This window comes from Canis aureus, chromosome 15, assembly GCF_053574225.1.
Source record: "Canis aureus isolate CA01 chromosome 15, VMU_Caureus_v.1.0, whole genome shotgun sequence".
NCBI lineage: Eukaryota > Metazoa > Chordata > Mammalia > Carnivora > Canidae > Canis > Canis aureus.
The window spans coordinates 32733070-32748143 of NC_135625.1; the positions used below are offsets into that span (position 1 = coordinate 32733070).

Here is a 15074-nt window from a genome sequence, read left to right on the forward strand (position 1 = left end):
GAAGAGAAAACATCCAATGGGTGGCCTGACGGCTGTAGTCCCTTCCCCATGGTCTCTGGCTTTCAGCATGGTGAATGTGCAGAGTGGTCACCACACTATATTCCTCCTGGGTGGAGTCTGTTTGAAGAAGGATGGGCACGTGTGCCTCACAAAGGCAAAGTTCTGTCTTTGTTTTATTTCGGAGACTGAGCTATCCACATAGAGCCTGTGTGGGCAAGAGAAAGCAGAGAAGCAAGGTAGATGGGACGGAAGAAGATCTTCTGAGGGAAATGGAGAATTTGGTTGTTTCTGCTCTTAGTATTCAAATGCTCATTCCTGTCTCTCCATGACATTTTCAATAGATTAATAGTTTCTCATTAATTGTGTTCAATTGTCTTGGGGTGGGGGGAATGCTCAAAAATTAATGAATACAATGTCAAGATTGGTATTAGACTGCTCATGGAGAGTTGCCCCGAACTGCTTTACTGTTGTGTTTGCCCGCTTGGCCCCTCTTGCTATTTGAGCTTGCAACCTTTGATAAGGATATTAATTTCAGGTGCCTAAGAGAAGGACCCCAATGAAGAGATGAATAACTTCCATTTAAATAGCACAAGGGATTCCTTGGTGCTAAGAAGTCCTTGAAATCAGGTGTTGCTTAAAAGGAAGACTGAGATGATCATCATTTACAGCTATAGAGCCAGGTTTAACAGCATTTATGGAGGACCTATTGTGCCCTGGGCAACAGGCTAGGTATTTTTAAAACCACAATCCATTAAAATCAGAACAAAAGAATTATACCCCTTCTTTGGTGTTGAGCAGAGAGATGAAAAAAAAAGTAAACTATTTTAGGACTAAGGAAGGAAGAAGGGTTCTCAATAGACATTATCCCTTGTAGGGGAAAATATTTCAGGAATATTTCCTGGAGGCTCAAGGGCACATTTAAAACTTTAAGTCTGAATAATACACTACTCTGTTAAGCCTTTGGTTTTTCTAAAGAGTGTGGTAAGAGTCCTGGACATAAGAGATTTACATTTTCTCCATATTAGTTCATCTTACATGTTAACTTTAAGGAAAGATTGTGCAACGTGCTGTTTGTGTGAAACCCACTGTCCATGGACTAAGGACTCTCGGCACATAGTGCAAAAAGTGGTGTACAAGTCTGCCAAGAAAGGAGGCACCATATGTCCATACGGGAAGTTTTTCTACCAGGAACAGGGCCCGACTTATTTCCCTGTGATGGCATGTATTACATACTATGTTCCTCTCTAGCTATTTGAGTATGGCTTTTGTCCCATGCTAAATCTCTGGATCTTTCTTGGGTGTTATTTTATCACAGCACCTAGCTCAGTGAGTTGCCCTTTATCAGCAGTAAATAACAACAGGCGGATGGAATGCAAAGATGTAAGTACTAGACCTGACTCTGCCACTCAAGAGAGGATAAACTCAAGTGTAGCAGATGCTTGTTCTTTTTCTCTACTGGTTCTTGTTCACACACCCTCCCTCCTTTTTAAACAAGAATCCCAGTCTTGGGCACCTGGGTGGCTCAGTCTGTTAAAGGTCTAACTTCGGCTCAGGTCATGATCTCAGGATCCTGGGATCAAGCCCTGTGTCGGGCTGCCTGCTCAGTGGGGAGTCTGCTTGTCTCTTGCCCTCTACCCCTCTATCTGCTTATGCTCACTCTGTCTCTCTCTCTCAAATAAATAAATAAAGTCTTTGAAAAGAAAAAAAGAAAGAATCCCAGTTCTTGGGGTGCCTGGATAGCTCAGTTGGTTGAGCATCTGACTCTTGGTTTTGGCTCAGGTCATGAGCTCAAGGTTGTGAGATTGAGCCCCCTGTAGGGCTTGCGCTCAAGGTGGAGTCAGCTTGAGATTCTGTCTCTACCTCTGCCCCTCCCCCTTCTCATGCTCCCCACCCCCAGTCTCTAAAGCAAATAAATAAATCTTTAAAAAAAAAATAATCCCAGTTTTCATCGGGCATCAGTCCATTCCTTGCTCAATCTGTCAATGCCCTTTGAGAAAATCTGACCCTACTCTTGGCTCCAGAAGTGTATTAGTCAGGATTCTCCAGAAAAAAAGAACTAACAGAGAGAAATTAATCATTTGATTATAGAGGCTGAGAAATCCCACAATCTGCTGTCTGCAAGCTGGGGAACCAGGAGAGCTGATGGTGTAAGTTCCATTCTGCATACAGGAAGAAACCAATGTCCCACCTTGAAATCTGGTAGACAGCAAATTCTTCCTTCCCCGACCTTTTATTCTAGTCAGGCCTCCAACAGATTGGATGAGGCCCATCTACACTAAGGAGGTCAATCTGCTTTATTCAGCCTACTGATTCATACGTTAATCTCATTCAGAAACACCTTCACAGATACACCCAGAATAATGTGTAACCAAATATCTGGTAGCCCCCATCCCAGTCAAGTTAACCATCCCAAGGGACAAATCCAGTGTGACTTAAACCAATCACCAGGGCTGCTCCGGTGGCCCGGCGGTTTAGTGCCGCCTTCAGCCTGGGGCGTGATCCTGGAGACTAGGGATTGAGTCCCACATCAGGCATCCTGCATGGAGCCTGCTTCTCCCTCTGCCTGTGTCTCTGCCTCTCTCTCTCTCTCTGTCTGTCATGAATAAATAAATAAAATCTAAAAAAAAAACAAAAACAAACAAACAAACAAAAAAAACAATCACCACTGTTGGCCGCAGTGATTGGTCAAAGATGGGCAAGTACCACTCTAGGCCAGCAAAATGCAAGACGAGGGGGACATTTGCTAGAGATTGTGAGGAAAGAAACTTTTTTACCCTTTTATGGACGTGCAGAGATGTTCTTTTGTACCTGGACATGAATGAAAAAGTCCATAAGAAATTGCTGGTAATTGTCTTTTGGTGACAGAGAAAGAAGCTGGCCTTGAGTTATAACAGGCAGTGTGAAAGCAGAGAAAGACATGAAAATAAACTGAACCATTGTTGAGATAACTGAGCCTGGGATGAAGGTTTGCCTGAAAACACCATATATTTGGACTTCTTAAGTTATATGAGCCAGTAAATCCCTCCATTGTGTGAACAGTTGGGGTTGGATTTTCTGGCACCTGCAACCAAAACATTCCTAGTTTAGATGTTGTAATCACTGAGGACCCCTTTCAGCTTTTAACATTTGATGAGTCTATTAAGAACTCTACCAGACAAGTAAAACATTTTTATTATGAAAAGTGAGCATTCAGTAAGTATTAACCAAGTTGGAACACCAATATCAAGAAAGCACATCTACTTGGCTGTACAGACTCCTCACCTGGCAGAGTGGGGCAGAGCTACCCTCTCACCAAGGAGGTGGGAGAGAGGCTTTTGCAGCTTGACCATTGTAGGAGCAGAACTGACTCTAGGTGCTAAGAATACATGAAGCCTATGCACAAAAATCTCTACCTTTGGGGTGCCTGGGTGGCTCAGTTGGTTAAGTGTCTGCCTTTGGTTCAGGTCATGATTCCAGGGTCTTGGGATGGAGCCCTGCGGGAGTCTGCTTCTCCTTCTCCCTCTGCCTGCCACTCCCCCTGCTTGTGCATGTGCATTCTCTCTCTGTCAAATAAATAAATAAAATCTTTAAAAAAAAAACAAAAACAAAAACCAACACGAGCCATATTGGATTAGGGGCCCACTTTAATGAATCTTACCTTGATTGTCTACAAACACCTCATTCCCATATAAGGTCATATTCACAGGTACTGAGGGTTAGGACTTCAACATCTTTTGTGGGGACACAATTCAAACCCTAACAAGGTTTTGTTGTGCAGATGACCCTTGGGCAAAAGCCTGAAGGTGGAGGGTTTAGGGGGTGAGCCATGTTGTGATCTGTGGGAAGGGGATTAACAGCAGAGGGAACAGCAAATGTAAAGAAAGGCCCTGCTTGCAACTCCTGAACAACATCTCAGTGAGTTGATAAAGAGTCTGGAAGGTCAAGGAGAGAGGCTGCAGTGGAACAAAGCACCAAGCTCAGGGATGACCCACCTACCTCTCAGTGGTATCCTCCATAACCTCATAGTCCATTTATTCAAAAAAACCCTTCCATTTCCCAAGACCATAGTATAAGATCACTGAAAGCAGGGGATGAGTCCCCTACCTCTTTAGACCCTCATGGTGGTCAGTGAATGCTTCTGGGTGATGCAGGGGTGCATTTGCCACACTCTCCTTCACCTCCACTCCAGGAACTGTCTTATACCCAGAAGCATAAGGAGAGGCCATGAGACAATGGGGAATTTGGTTGGAGGTACATAAGGTGACAAAGGGAAGAGAGTCACGTTTATAATTAAAAGCTTCCTATAGGGGCGCCTGGGTGGTTAAGCATCTGCCTTCAACTCAGGTCATGATCTCAGGGTTCTCAGATTCAGCCCCCATAGGGCTCCCTGCTCAGCCTATAGAATTTTGTCATCACTCCTTCCACAGTTAGCTTCAATATGGGACCATCACTAGTAGTTTTAATTCAAAATTTCTTAGCTTTTACAATGCTCTCCTGCCAGTAAAAATAAGAGAAGTGAGAAAAAATGAGCATATTTTCTGAAATTAAAATTTAGAACAAGGGGACCTGCCTTTAATGAAAATGGGACAGCAAACTGATTTTTCCAGCAATAGGAAAGTACCAATGCCACCTCTCAAAGTTCTGATTTACGTCCTGTCGACTCCCATTAGGAGTGAAACAAGTGGTTTTTTAGACTTCCACGGAATCATCCCTGACCTCCTGCCTTCAACTTATCTCCAGGCTGGAATGGTCTCTTGAACCATCAGCCGTCACCCCGACCCTGAGGGCCACCCGCCCCATCTCTTCCATGCTGCTGTGACCTCGGATAACAATCCTTTCCAGACAGGCTTTGTTCCCACTGTGTTTGGAATGCTTCAGAGCAAAACTGAGTGTGAATAAGAGCCTTAGTCCTTTCCTTCCCTTAGTTCTCCTTCCTTTCACCCGTCACACCTCACTCTTAGCTGGAGGGGGCTGGTTGTTTCCTGCTCAGGACTCCCCCAGTTCCACCTAATTTGTCCAGACTTGTTTGGAGACTAATCTCTTTGTTCCCGTCCTCCCTGTGGCTCTGGGCACCCTTCCTTGCTGCCCCATGCCTGCAACAGTCTCCTCCTTGTCTGTCAAGAGCCTTTCCGGATCCAAATCCTCATGTAAGACTCTGGCCCTGCAGCTATTTTGGGGTGCTATGTACCCTTGGCCTTTCACTGAGGCTGAGATAGGAAAACAGAGCATGTTTAAAGGGTAGTGGAAAGAGAGAGAGAACAAATATCAGCTAGTTCCCGAGCCTTGCACTTTGTGGGGTTTTCAAAATAGAAATGTTCACGTGGCTTCCTTCCTAGGGCTCCCCTCTCGACTTCAACACAGAGGGGCTTGGTGGATGTGGGAGTGGGCTGCCCTAGGCGTCTTTGTTTGTTTCAGCAGGAATGTCGGGATGGGAAAGGGTGAAGAATGAACAAAAGGCCTTGTGTGTGCCCAACAGAATCTCCTTGGAACCTATAAATTCCCAAATATCCTTAAAGGGCTCATAAATTAAGCCATATTGAACATCCTCAAGGCATCTTGCACATTCAAACTCCTTGTATAGTTTCATCCACACATACGCACACACACATCCCTGTGGGGTAGTTTTTATTAGCCGTTAGTTTTTATTAGTTTTTATTATTCTGCATTTGTAGATGCAGAAACTGAAGTGTGCAATGCTAAGTGCCTTGCTGGGTTGCATAGCTGGTAAGGGGTGAAGTCTAGACCAGATTTAGTTCTGCATCCAAAGTCTGAATGCTTTCATTTTTTTCTTATTTAAAAATAAATAGGGGAAAAAAAATAAATAGGGGCACCTAAGTGGTTCAACTGGTTAAGGAGCAGCCTTCTGCTCAGGTCATGATCTCAGGGTCCTGGGAGCAAGCCTGTAGGGCTCCCTGCTTGGCAGGAAGTCTGCCTCTCCTCTGCCCCTGCAGCCAACTCATGTGTGCCCGTACTCTCTCTCTCTCTCAAATAGTCTTTAAAAAAATGTATGGTTATTCTTCAGATTTATCTAAATAATGAATTCCTCTTTTAATTTTTTTTGAGTGTAGTTGATACAAAATGTCACATTTGTTTCAGATGTGTACAACATAATGATTCAACTTCTCTATGTGTTATGCCATGCTCACAAAGGATAGGTGCCATCTGTCGCCATACAACCCGGCTACATACAATACCATTGACCATGTTCCCTATGCTATGATTTTATTCCCATGACTTATTCATTCCATAACTAGAAGCCTGTATCTCTCCTTCACCCATTTTGCCCATTCCCTCACCCCATTCCCTCTGGCAACTATCAGTTTGCTCTCTCCAAACAATACATAATCTTTACAGAAAACTTGGAAAGGCAAAATAAAGTGTAAAATAAAAGTAAGCAATAATTCCACCATCCAGAGAGATCATGATTTACATTTAAGTGTTCTTTCCACCAGCCTAAGCTTATGTTAATCATACTATTGTATGTCCTGCTTCTTTTGATATTTGGGTTTTTGTTTGTGTGTTTTTATTTTTTTATTTATTTTTATATTTTTAAATATTTTATTTATTTGTTTGACAGAGAGAGAGAGAGCACAAGCAGGTGGAGAAGCAGGTAAAGGGAGAGGGAGAAGCAGACTTCCCGTTGAGCAGGGAGCCTAATGCAGGGCTCCATCCCAGGACTCTGGGATCATGTCAAAGGCAGACACTTAACCTACTCAGCCACCCAGGTGCCCCTGTTTGTATGTTTTTAAATAGATTTTAATTTTTAGAGGAGTTATAGGTTCACAGCAAAATTGACAGAAAGGTACAAAGTGTTCTTGTACTTCCCCAACTCCCTTTTACGCACAGTCTGCCCCACTATTGTTACAACTGCACCACAGCTATGTATTTGATATAATCAATGAACCAATATCGATGCATCATTATCACCCTAAAATCCACAGTTTACATTAGGGGTCAATCTCGTGAAAGAGTTGTACAGTCTATGGCTTTTGAAAAATATATAAGACATATATCCATTATAATAGTATCACACAGAATAGTTCCACCACCCTAAAATTCCAGTACTCCACCTCTTCATCCCTCCATCCCCCAACCTCTGAACTTCTTACTGTCTCCATAGTTTTGCCTTTCCCAGAATGCCATATGGTTGGAATCGTACAATGTGTAGCCTTGTCAGATTGGCTTCTTTCACATAGTCATATGCATTTAAGCTTCCTCCATATGTTGGCTTGGTAGCTCATTTCTTTTTAGAGCTGAATAATATTCCATTGTCTAGATATACCACAATTTATTTATCCATTTGCCCACTGAAGGACATCTTGTTTGCTTCTGGTCTTGGCAATTATGAACAAAGCTTCTATAAACATCAGTGTGCTGGTTCTGTGGGGAGATGAGTTTTCAACTCATGTGAGTAAATCCCAAGAAGCAAAACTGCTGGATCATATCGCAAGAGTATATTTCATTTTGTAAGAAAGTGCCAAACTGTCTTCCAAAGTGGCTGTACCATTTTGCATTCCCACTAGCAATGAATGAGAGTTCTTGTTGCTCCATATCCTCACCAACATTTGGTGTTGCTACAGTTTGGGATTTTTGCCATTCTAATAGGTGCGTAGTCATATCCCATTGTGATTTTAATTTGCAATTCCCTAATGACATAATATGGAGCATCTTTTCATGTGCTTATTTTCCATTTGTATATCTTCTTTAGTGACGTATCCATTCAGATATTTTGTCCATTTTTAAATGAGTTGTTCATCTTGTTATTGAGTTTTAAGAGTTATTTGCATATCCTGGATAATAATTATTTTATCAGCTGTCTTTCATAAATACTTTATACCATTCTGTGGCTTGTTTTCTCATTCTCTTGACAGAGACTGTTGCAGAGCAGAATTTTTTAATTTCAATGAAATTCAAATTTTTAATTATTTCTTTCATCAGTCATGCCTTCGGTGTTGTAGTTCAAAAATCATTGCCATAACCAAGATCATCTAGATTCCCTCCTTCTTGGAGTTTTGTAGTTTTGCCTTTATATCTAGATTTGTTCCATTTTGAGTTATTCTTTTGTGAAGGGTATATGTGCTGTGTCTACATTTTTTTTTTCCTATGGGAATGTCCAGTTCTTGCAGCATCATTTGGAGAAAAAAGTATCTTCTTCATTCCACTGCTTCTGCTCCTTTGTCAAAGATCATTTGGCAATATTTACATGGGCCTATTTCTGGGTTCTCTGTTCTATACAACTGATCTATTAGTCTATTCCTTCATCAATGCCACACTGTCTTGAGGTCAGATAGTGTCAGTCCTCCAACATTGTTCTCCTCAATATTGTATTGCCTATTCTGGGTTTTGCCTCTCTATCATATAAACTTTAGAATCAGTTTATTGAATCCACAAAATAACTTGCTGGAATTTTGATTAGGATATCATTGAATCTATAGATCAAGTTGGGAAGAGCTGACATCTTGAAAATATTGAGTGTTCCTATCCATGAACATGGAATATCTCTCCACTTATTCAGTTCTTTGATTTCTTTCACCAGAATTTTATAGTTTTCCTTACATAGATCTTGTTCATATTTTGTTAGACTTATACCTAAGTATTTCATTATGGAGGGGGTGATAATTTAAATAGTATTTTTTTTTAATTTTTTAAAAAAGGTTTTATTTATTTATTCATGCAGAGAGAGAGAGAGGCAGAGACACAGGCAGAGGGAGAAGCAGGCCCCACACAGGGAGCCGAACGTGGGACTCGATCCTGGATCTCCAGGATCAGGCTCTGAGCTGAAGGCAGCGTTAAACCGCTGAGTCACCCGGGCTGCCCAGTATTGTGTTTTCAACTCCAAATTCCACTTGTTCATTACTAATATACGGGAAAGTAATTGATTTTTTTTTTTTTTTTTAGATTTTCTTTATTCACGAGAGACACGGGGAGAGAGAGGGAGAGAGAGAGAGGCAGAAACACAGGCAGAGGGAGAAGCAGGCTCCATGCAGGGAGCCGGATGTCGTATTTGATCCCAGGACTCCAGGATCAGGCCTTGGGCCGAAGGCAGGCGCTAAACCACTGAGCCACCCAGGGATCCCCAGTAACTGACTTTTATGTACGGTAATATATAAAAGTATATATCTCCCTTATCCATGGGAGATACGCTCCAAGCCCCTCCATGGATGCCTAAAACCACAGATAGTATAGAACTTTATATATACTATGTTTTTTCTTATACGTATATACCTATGATAAAATTTAATTTATAAATTAGGCACCATAAGAGATTAGCAACAATAGTAATTTATTTATTTTTTAAAAATATTTTATTTATTCATTCATGAGAGACACAGAGAGAGAAAGGCAGAGACACAGGCAGAGGGGGAAGCAGGCTCCATGCAGGGAGCCCAACGTGAGATTAGATCCCGGGTCTCCAGGATCACACCCTGGACCGAAGGCGGCACTAAACCGCTGAGCCTCCCGGGCTGCCCAACAATAGTAATTTAAAAAACAATTATACCAATATACTGTAATAAAAGTTATGTGAATGTGGTCTCTCTCCCTCTCAAAACATCTTGTACTGTACTCATTGTTCTTCTTATGAAGATATGAGAGGATAAAATGCCTATATGAGAAGTAAGATGAATGACATAGAGCATTGTGATGCAGTGTTAGGCTACTATGGTTAGACCTTCTGACCATATATGAGAAGGAGAATCATCTGTCTCCAGACTGTGGTTGACTATGGAAAGTGGAATTGCAGATAAGGGAGGAATTGTTATATTAATCTTGTATCTTGCAACCTTGCTATCATCATCTACTAATTCCAGGAGTTTTTCTGTTGATTCTTTGGAATTTTCTACACAATTGTGTCATCTGCAAACAAAGTTTTATTTCCTCCCAATCTGTACAACTTTTATATCCCTTATCTGTCTTATTATAATAGCTAGGACCTGTAATACAATTTGAGAAGAATTGATGAGAGAAAATATCCTTGCCTTGTTTCTGATCTTAGTGAAAAGCATGTAGTTTCTCACCATTAATTATGATATCAGCCATAGGTTTTCTGTAGACTTTTTTTTAAGTTGAGAATGTTCCCCCTTTATTCATAGTTTGTTAAAAGTCTTTTTCATGGATGGGTGGTGGATTTTGTCAAATGCGTTATCTGCACTACTGATATGATCATGTGATTTTTCTTCTTTACCCTGTTGGTGGGATAGATTACATTAATAAATGAGCCTTACATTATCTGAGATAAATCTCCCTTGGGTGTGGTATATAGTTATTTTTATACATTGTTGGATTTTATTTGCTAATATTGTGTTGAGGATTTTTACATCTATGTTCACGAGAGATGTTGGTCTTAGTTTTCTTGTAATGTGTTCAGTTTTGATATTAGGATAATGCTGGGCTCATAGAATGATTAAGAAGTATTCCCTCTCTTTCTACCTTCTGGAAGAGATTATAGAGAATTGGTATTTTTTTCTTTAAATGTTGGTAGACTTCCCCAGTGAATCCATATGGGCCTGATGCTTTCTGTTTTGGAAAGTTATTAATTGTTGATTCGGGTTTATTGCTACTTGTCTATTTTTTCCTGTGTGAGTTTGGGAGATTTTATCTTTCAATAAATTAGTCCATTTCATCTAGGTTTTCAAGTTTGTAGGCATTGAGTTGTTCATAGTGTTCCTTTACTATTCTTTTTAAGTCCATGATATCTGTAGTGATGTCCCTTCTTTCAATTCTGATATTAGTCATTTGCCTTTTCCCTTTTCTTTCCTTATAGCTTGGTCAGAGGTTTATTTATTTTATTGATCTTCTGAAGGAATAAGCCTTGATTTTATTGATTTTCTCTACTGATTTCCTGTTTTCAATATTAATTTCTACTGTACATTTTTCTTTTCTTCTGCTAACTTTGGATTTTATTTGCTCTTCTTTCTTTAGTTTCCTAAGGTGGAAGCTTAGATTATTGATTTTAGATCTTTCTCAAACTTTTTTTCCTAATATATGCATTCAATGCTATAAATTCCCTCTAAGCCTCACTTGCACTGCATCCCACATACTTTGATAAGTTGCACTTTCATTTTCATTTAGTTCAAACTATTATAAAAGTTCTTGGGTAGCCCGGGTGGCTCCCCGGTTTAGTGCCACCTTCAGCCCAGGGCCTGATCCTGGAGATCCAGGATGGAATCCCACATCAGGCTTTCTGCGTGCAGCCTGCTTCTCCCTCTGCCTGTGTGTCTGCGTGTCTCTCTCTCTCTCTCTCTCTCTGTCTCTCTCATGAATGGATGAATAAAATCTTTTTTAAAAAAAAGTTTTCTAGAGATTTCTTCTTTGAACTATGTGTTATTTAGATGTGTACTGGTTAACCTTGAGTATTTGGGGATTTTTTAGCTACTTGTTTTTAACTTCTAATTGAATTCCATTATGGTCTGAGGGCAGTCATTGAATGATTTCTATTCTTTTATACTTGTCAAGGTATGTTTTATGTGATCTATCTTGTTAAATGTTCCATGTGAGATTGAGCAGAATGTGTATTCCACTGTTGTTGGATGAAGTTATCTATGGATGTCAATTACATCGACTTGATTGATGGTGCTGTGAAGTTCAACTGCATTCTTATTGATTCTGCCTGTTGGATCTGTCTGTTTCTGATAGAAGGGTGTCGAAGTCTTCAACTATAACAATGAATTCATCTCTTTGTAGTTTCTCTGGGCAGTTTTATCAGTTTTGCTTTATTATTTTGATGATGTGTTGTTAGGCACATACACATTAAGGATTGTTATTTCTTCTAAGCAAATTCTTAAGTCTATGTTTGTGCTATGTTGTACAATTTTATGCCTTTTTTTCTCACTAAAAACATGATTTTTTCCTAAGCAAAGTTCTTTTTATTCCATAAGTCTAATTTTTAAAATTTATTTATTCATGAGAGACACACAAAGAGAGAGAGGCAGAGACACAGTCAGAGGGAGAAGCAGGCTCAATGCAGGGGGCACGACATGGGTCTCAATCCCGGGTCTCCAGGATCATGCCCTGGGCCAAAGGCAGGCACCAAACCGCTGAGTCACCCAGGGATCCCCAAGTCTAATATTTTTGAATGAACTTGATTCAGACTAATTGATGATGACTCACAATACTGCTACAGCAAGATTCACTTCAAGTGCTTGGGGGAATAATAGGGAGGGGTACAAGACCTCAGACAGGCAACAGGTTGAGAGAGCCCTTGACAGACATCAGCAAGAGAAATGGCAGAAGAACAAGTAGAAATTCAGTTATTAGGTGAGAGAGCAGATCAGCACCAGCATAGACAGGGCCAACCATGCTCATTCCATCCTAACACCTGATCGTGAATACGGAGTGAAGATCAGGAATCCAAGGTGAAAGGAAGTTTGAGTGCTTCTTGAGAGAGAAGCCAAGGACATGCGCAAAGGGCAGGCCAAGATTCAGAGTCGCTTAAACTGGAAACCGGGGTCAACCCCACTCACCCAGGATGAGGGTCCAGCAGGTCTGCCAGATGGGGCATCCAGTCTCTATTCTCAAATGCAGGAAACTTCTTTCTCATCTGCCACTTTGGACTTGTGTATAACTGTCTGCCTCCTGGGCAGCTGAACCAGTTTGAAAGTGAGCTGTGATAAATGTTTGACTCTTTAGTAATTGCCTTTGGGAATTGCTTCAATTACTGACCCATTCTATTGGCTTGGGTGTACACCAAACATTTCCTTGTCTTCTGGAACCCTGGCTTTGATTGGCCTTGTCTATGCTGAGAATGGAAAAGGGGAGAAGGGCTCTAAAGGTAGGACTGGGCATTCTTAAAACAGGACGTTGGGTGAGGGTGGAGTTAGTGGCAATGTCCTATTGCTACTGAATCAGCTGAGTTTCAGGCTGTCCTTCAGTACTGAGGCCTACAAGGTCTCCTCACAGTGCAGTTATACCCTGGGCTTCTAGACTTCCAGGCTCCTTACATGACGGTGCCCCTGAGCAAGCTTTCAGTGCCAACCAACTCACTTAGCTAGGAAGATAAGACTGCCTTATCTTGCTCTCTGAGAAGGACTTTGGCATTTTCTGTGAACTAAAATTTCCCCTGAGCAATCTTTTGTTTTTGTTGGAGTATGGCTGTTGCTTTTCTAGAACAGAATAATAGAGAATGCTCTGTAATTGGCAAGGATATCCTCCAGTGAGTGTTGCCTTGAATCAAGGAGACATAATGTGGTAGACTACAGAAGACAACTTTTCAGCATGAACATTTGAAGCCTCAAACTTTTTTTTTTAATTTTTTTTTATTTATTTATGATAGTCACAGAGAGAGAAAGAGAGGCAGAGACACAGGCAGAGAGAGAAGCAGGCTCCATGCACCGGGAGCTTGACGTGGGAATCGATCCTGGGTCTCCAGGATCACGCCCTAGGCCAAAGGCAGGCGCCAAACCGCTGCGCCACCCAGGGATCCCTTTTTTTTTTTTTTTTTAAGATTTTATTTATTCACCTCACAACCCTGAGATCATGACCTGAGCCAAAATCAAGAGTCAGCCACTTAACCAACTGAGCCACCCAGGCACACTTCTCTCTCTCTCTCTCTCATTTTTTCCCTTTGTTTGTTTTGTTTCTTATTTTGCTTAGCATTCCTACTGTCTAGCTCCATCTGTATCATTGCTAATGGCAAGATTTCACTCCTTTTTATTGCTACCTCTTCTTTATCCGTTCACCAACCAATGGACAATTGGATTGCTTCTATATCCTGGCTCTTATAAATAATGCTGCTATAAACATAGGGGTCCATGTACCCCTTTGAGTTAGTGTTCTTGTATTCTTTGGGTAAATACTCAGCAGTGCAATTGCTGGATCATAGGGTAGTTCTATTTTTAACTTTCTGAGGAAACTCCATACTGTTTTTCATGGTGGTTGTACCAGTTTGCATTCCTTTTTTGTGATTCTACACAAATTTTAGGATTGTTTCTTCTAGTTCTGTGAAATATGCTGTTGGTATTTTGATAGGGATTGCACTAAATGTATAGATTGCTTTGGATAGCATAGACTTTTTAACAATATTTGTTCTTCCAATCCATGAGATGGAATGTCTTTCCATTTCTTTGTGTTGTCTTCAATTTCTTTAATCAGTGTTTTGCAGTTTTCAAAGTATGGGTCTTTCACCTCTTTGGTTAGGTTTAATCCTAGGTATTTTATTATTTTTGGTGCAATTGTAAATGGGATCATTTTCTTAATTTCTCTTTCCACTGCTTCATTATAGGTGTATAGAAGTGTCATAGATTTCTGTACATTTATTTTTTTTCTTAGAAATGTTTTAAAGTAAACTCCACCCCCAGGTGGCTCAGTTGGTTAAGACTTTGGCTCAAGTTATGATCTTGGGGTCCTGGGATGGGGCCCTGAGTCGAGATCCTTGCGGAAGGGAATTATAGACCTAAATGTGAGACCTGCTTCTCCCTCTCCCTCTGCAGCAACCCCTGCTTGTGCTTTCTCTCTTTCTCAAATAAATAAAATCTTTAAAAAAAAAACTCCACCTCCAACATGGGGCTCGAACTCATGACCCCAAGGTCGAGTCACATGCTCCACCAACTGAGTCAGCTAGGTGCCCCTCTGTACATTGATTTTGTATCCTGCAAGTTTACTGAATTTATCAATTCTAACAGGTTTTTTTGGTGGAGTCTTTCAGGTTTTCTATATTTAGTATCATGTCATCTGCAAATAGTGAGAGTTTTACTTCTTCCTTATTGATTTGTATTCTTTTTATTTCCCTTTGTTGTCTGATTGCTGTGGCTAGGACTTCCACTAGTATGTTGAATAAAATGGTTAAGAGTGAACATCCTTGTCTTGTTCCTGACCTTAGAGGAAAAGGTTTTTCCCCATTAAGGCTGATGTTAGCTGTAGGTTTTTCATAGATGGCCTTTATTATGTTGAGGTATGTTCCCTTAAACCTAATTTGTTGAGTGTTTTTATCATGAATAGATGTTGTGCTTTGTCAAAAGCTTTTTCTTCATCTAGTGAAATGATCATATGGTTCTTATCCTTTGTCTTATTGATGTGATGTATCACATTGCTTGATTTATAAATATTGAACCACCTTTACAACCCAGAAATAAATCTTGCTTGATCACGAATGACCTTTT

The 15074-nt window shown here is 40.7% G+C and overlaps 1 protein-coding gene across 4 annotated transcripts in view; it reads right to left on the bottom strand.

The window, feature by feature from the left end:
- Positions 1–15074, bottom strand: part of LOC144284473 (uncharacterized) — a 187032-nt gene that overhangs the window by 66935 nt on the left and 105023 nt on the right. Inside the window, exon 4 of one of the 4 annotated variants that reach the window (XR_013352882.1) lies at positions 3168–3542. The exons of the other annotated variants lie outside the window; for them this stretch is intronic. The gene's annotated coding sequence lies outside the window, so the exon portion shown is untranslated. Of the gene's footprint in view, positions 1–3167; positions 3543–15074 lie in introns of those variants that run through there. 4 annotated transcript variants of the gene reach the window in all.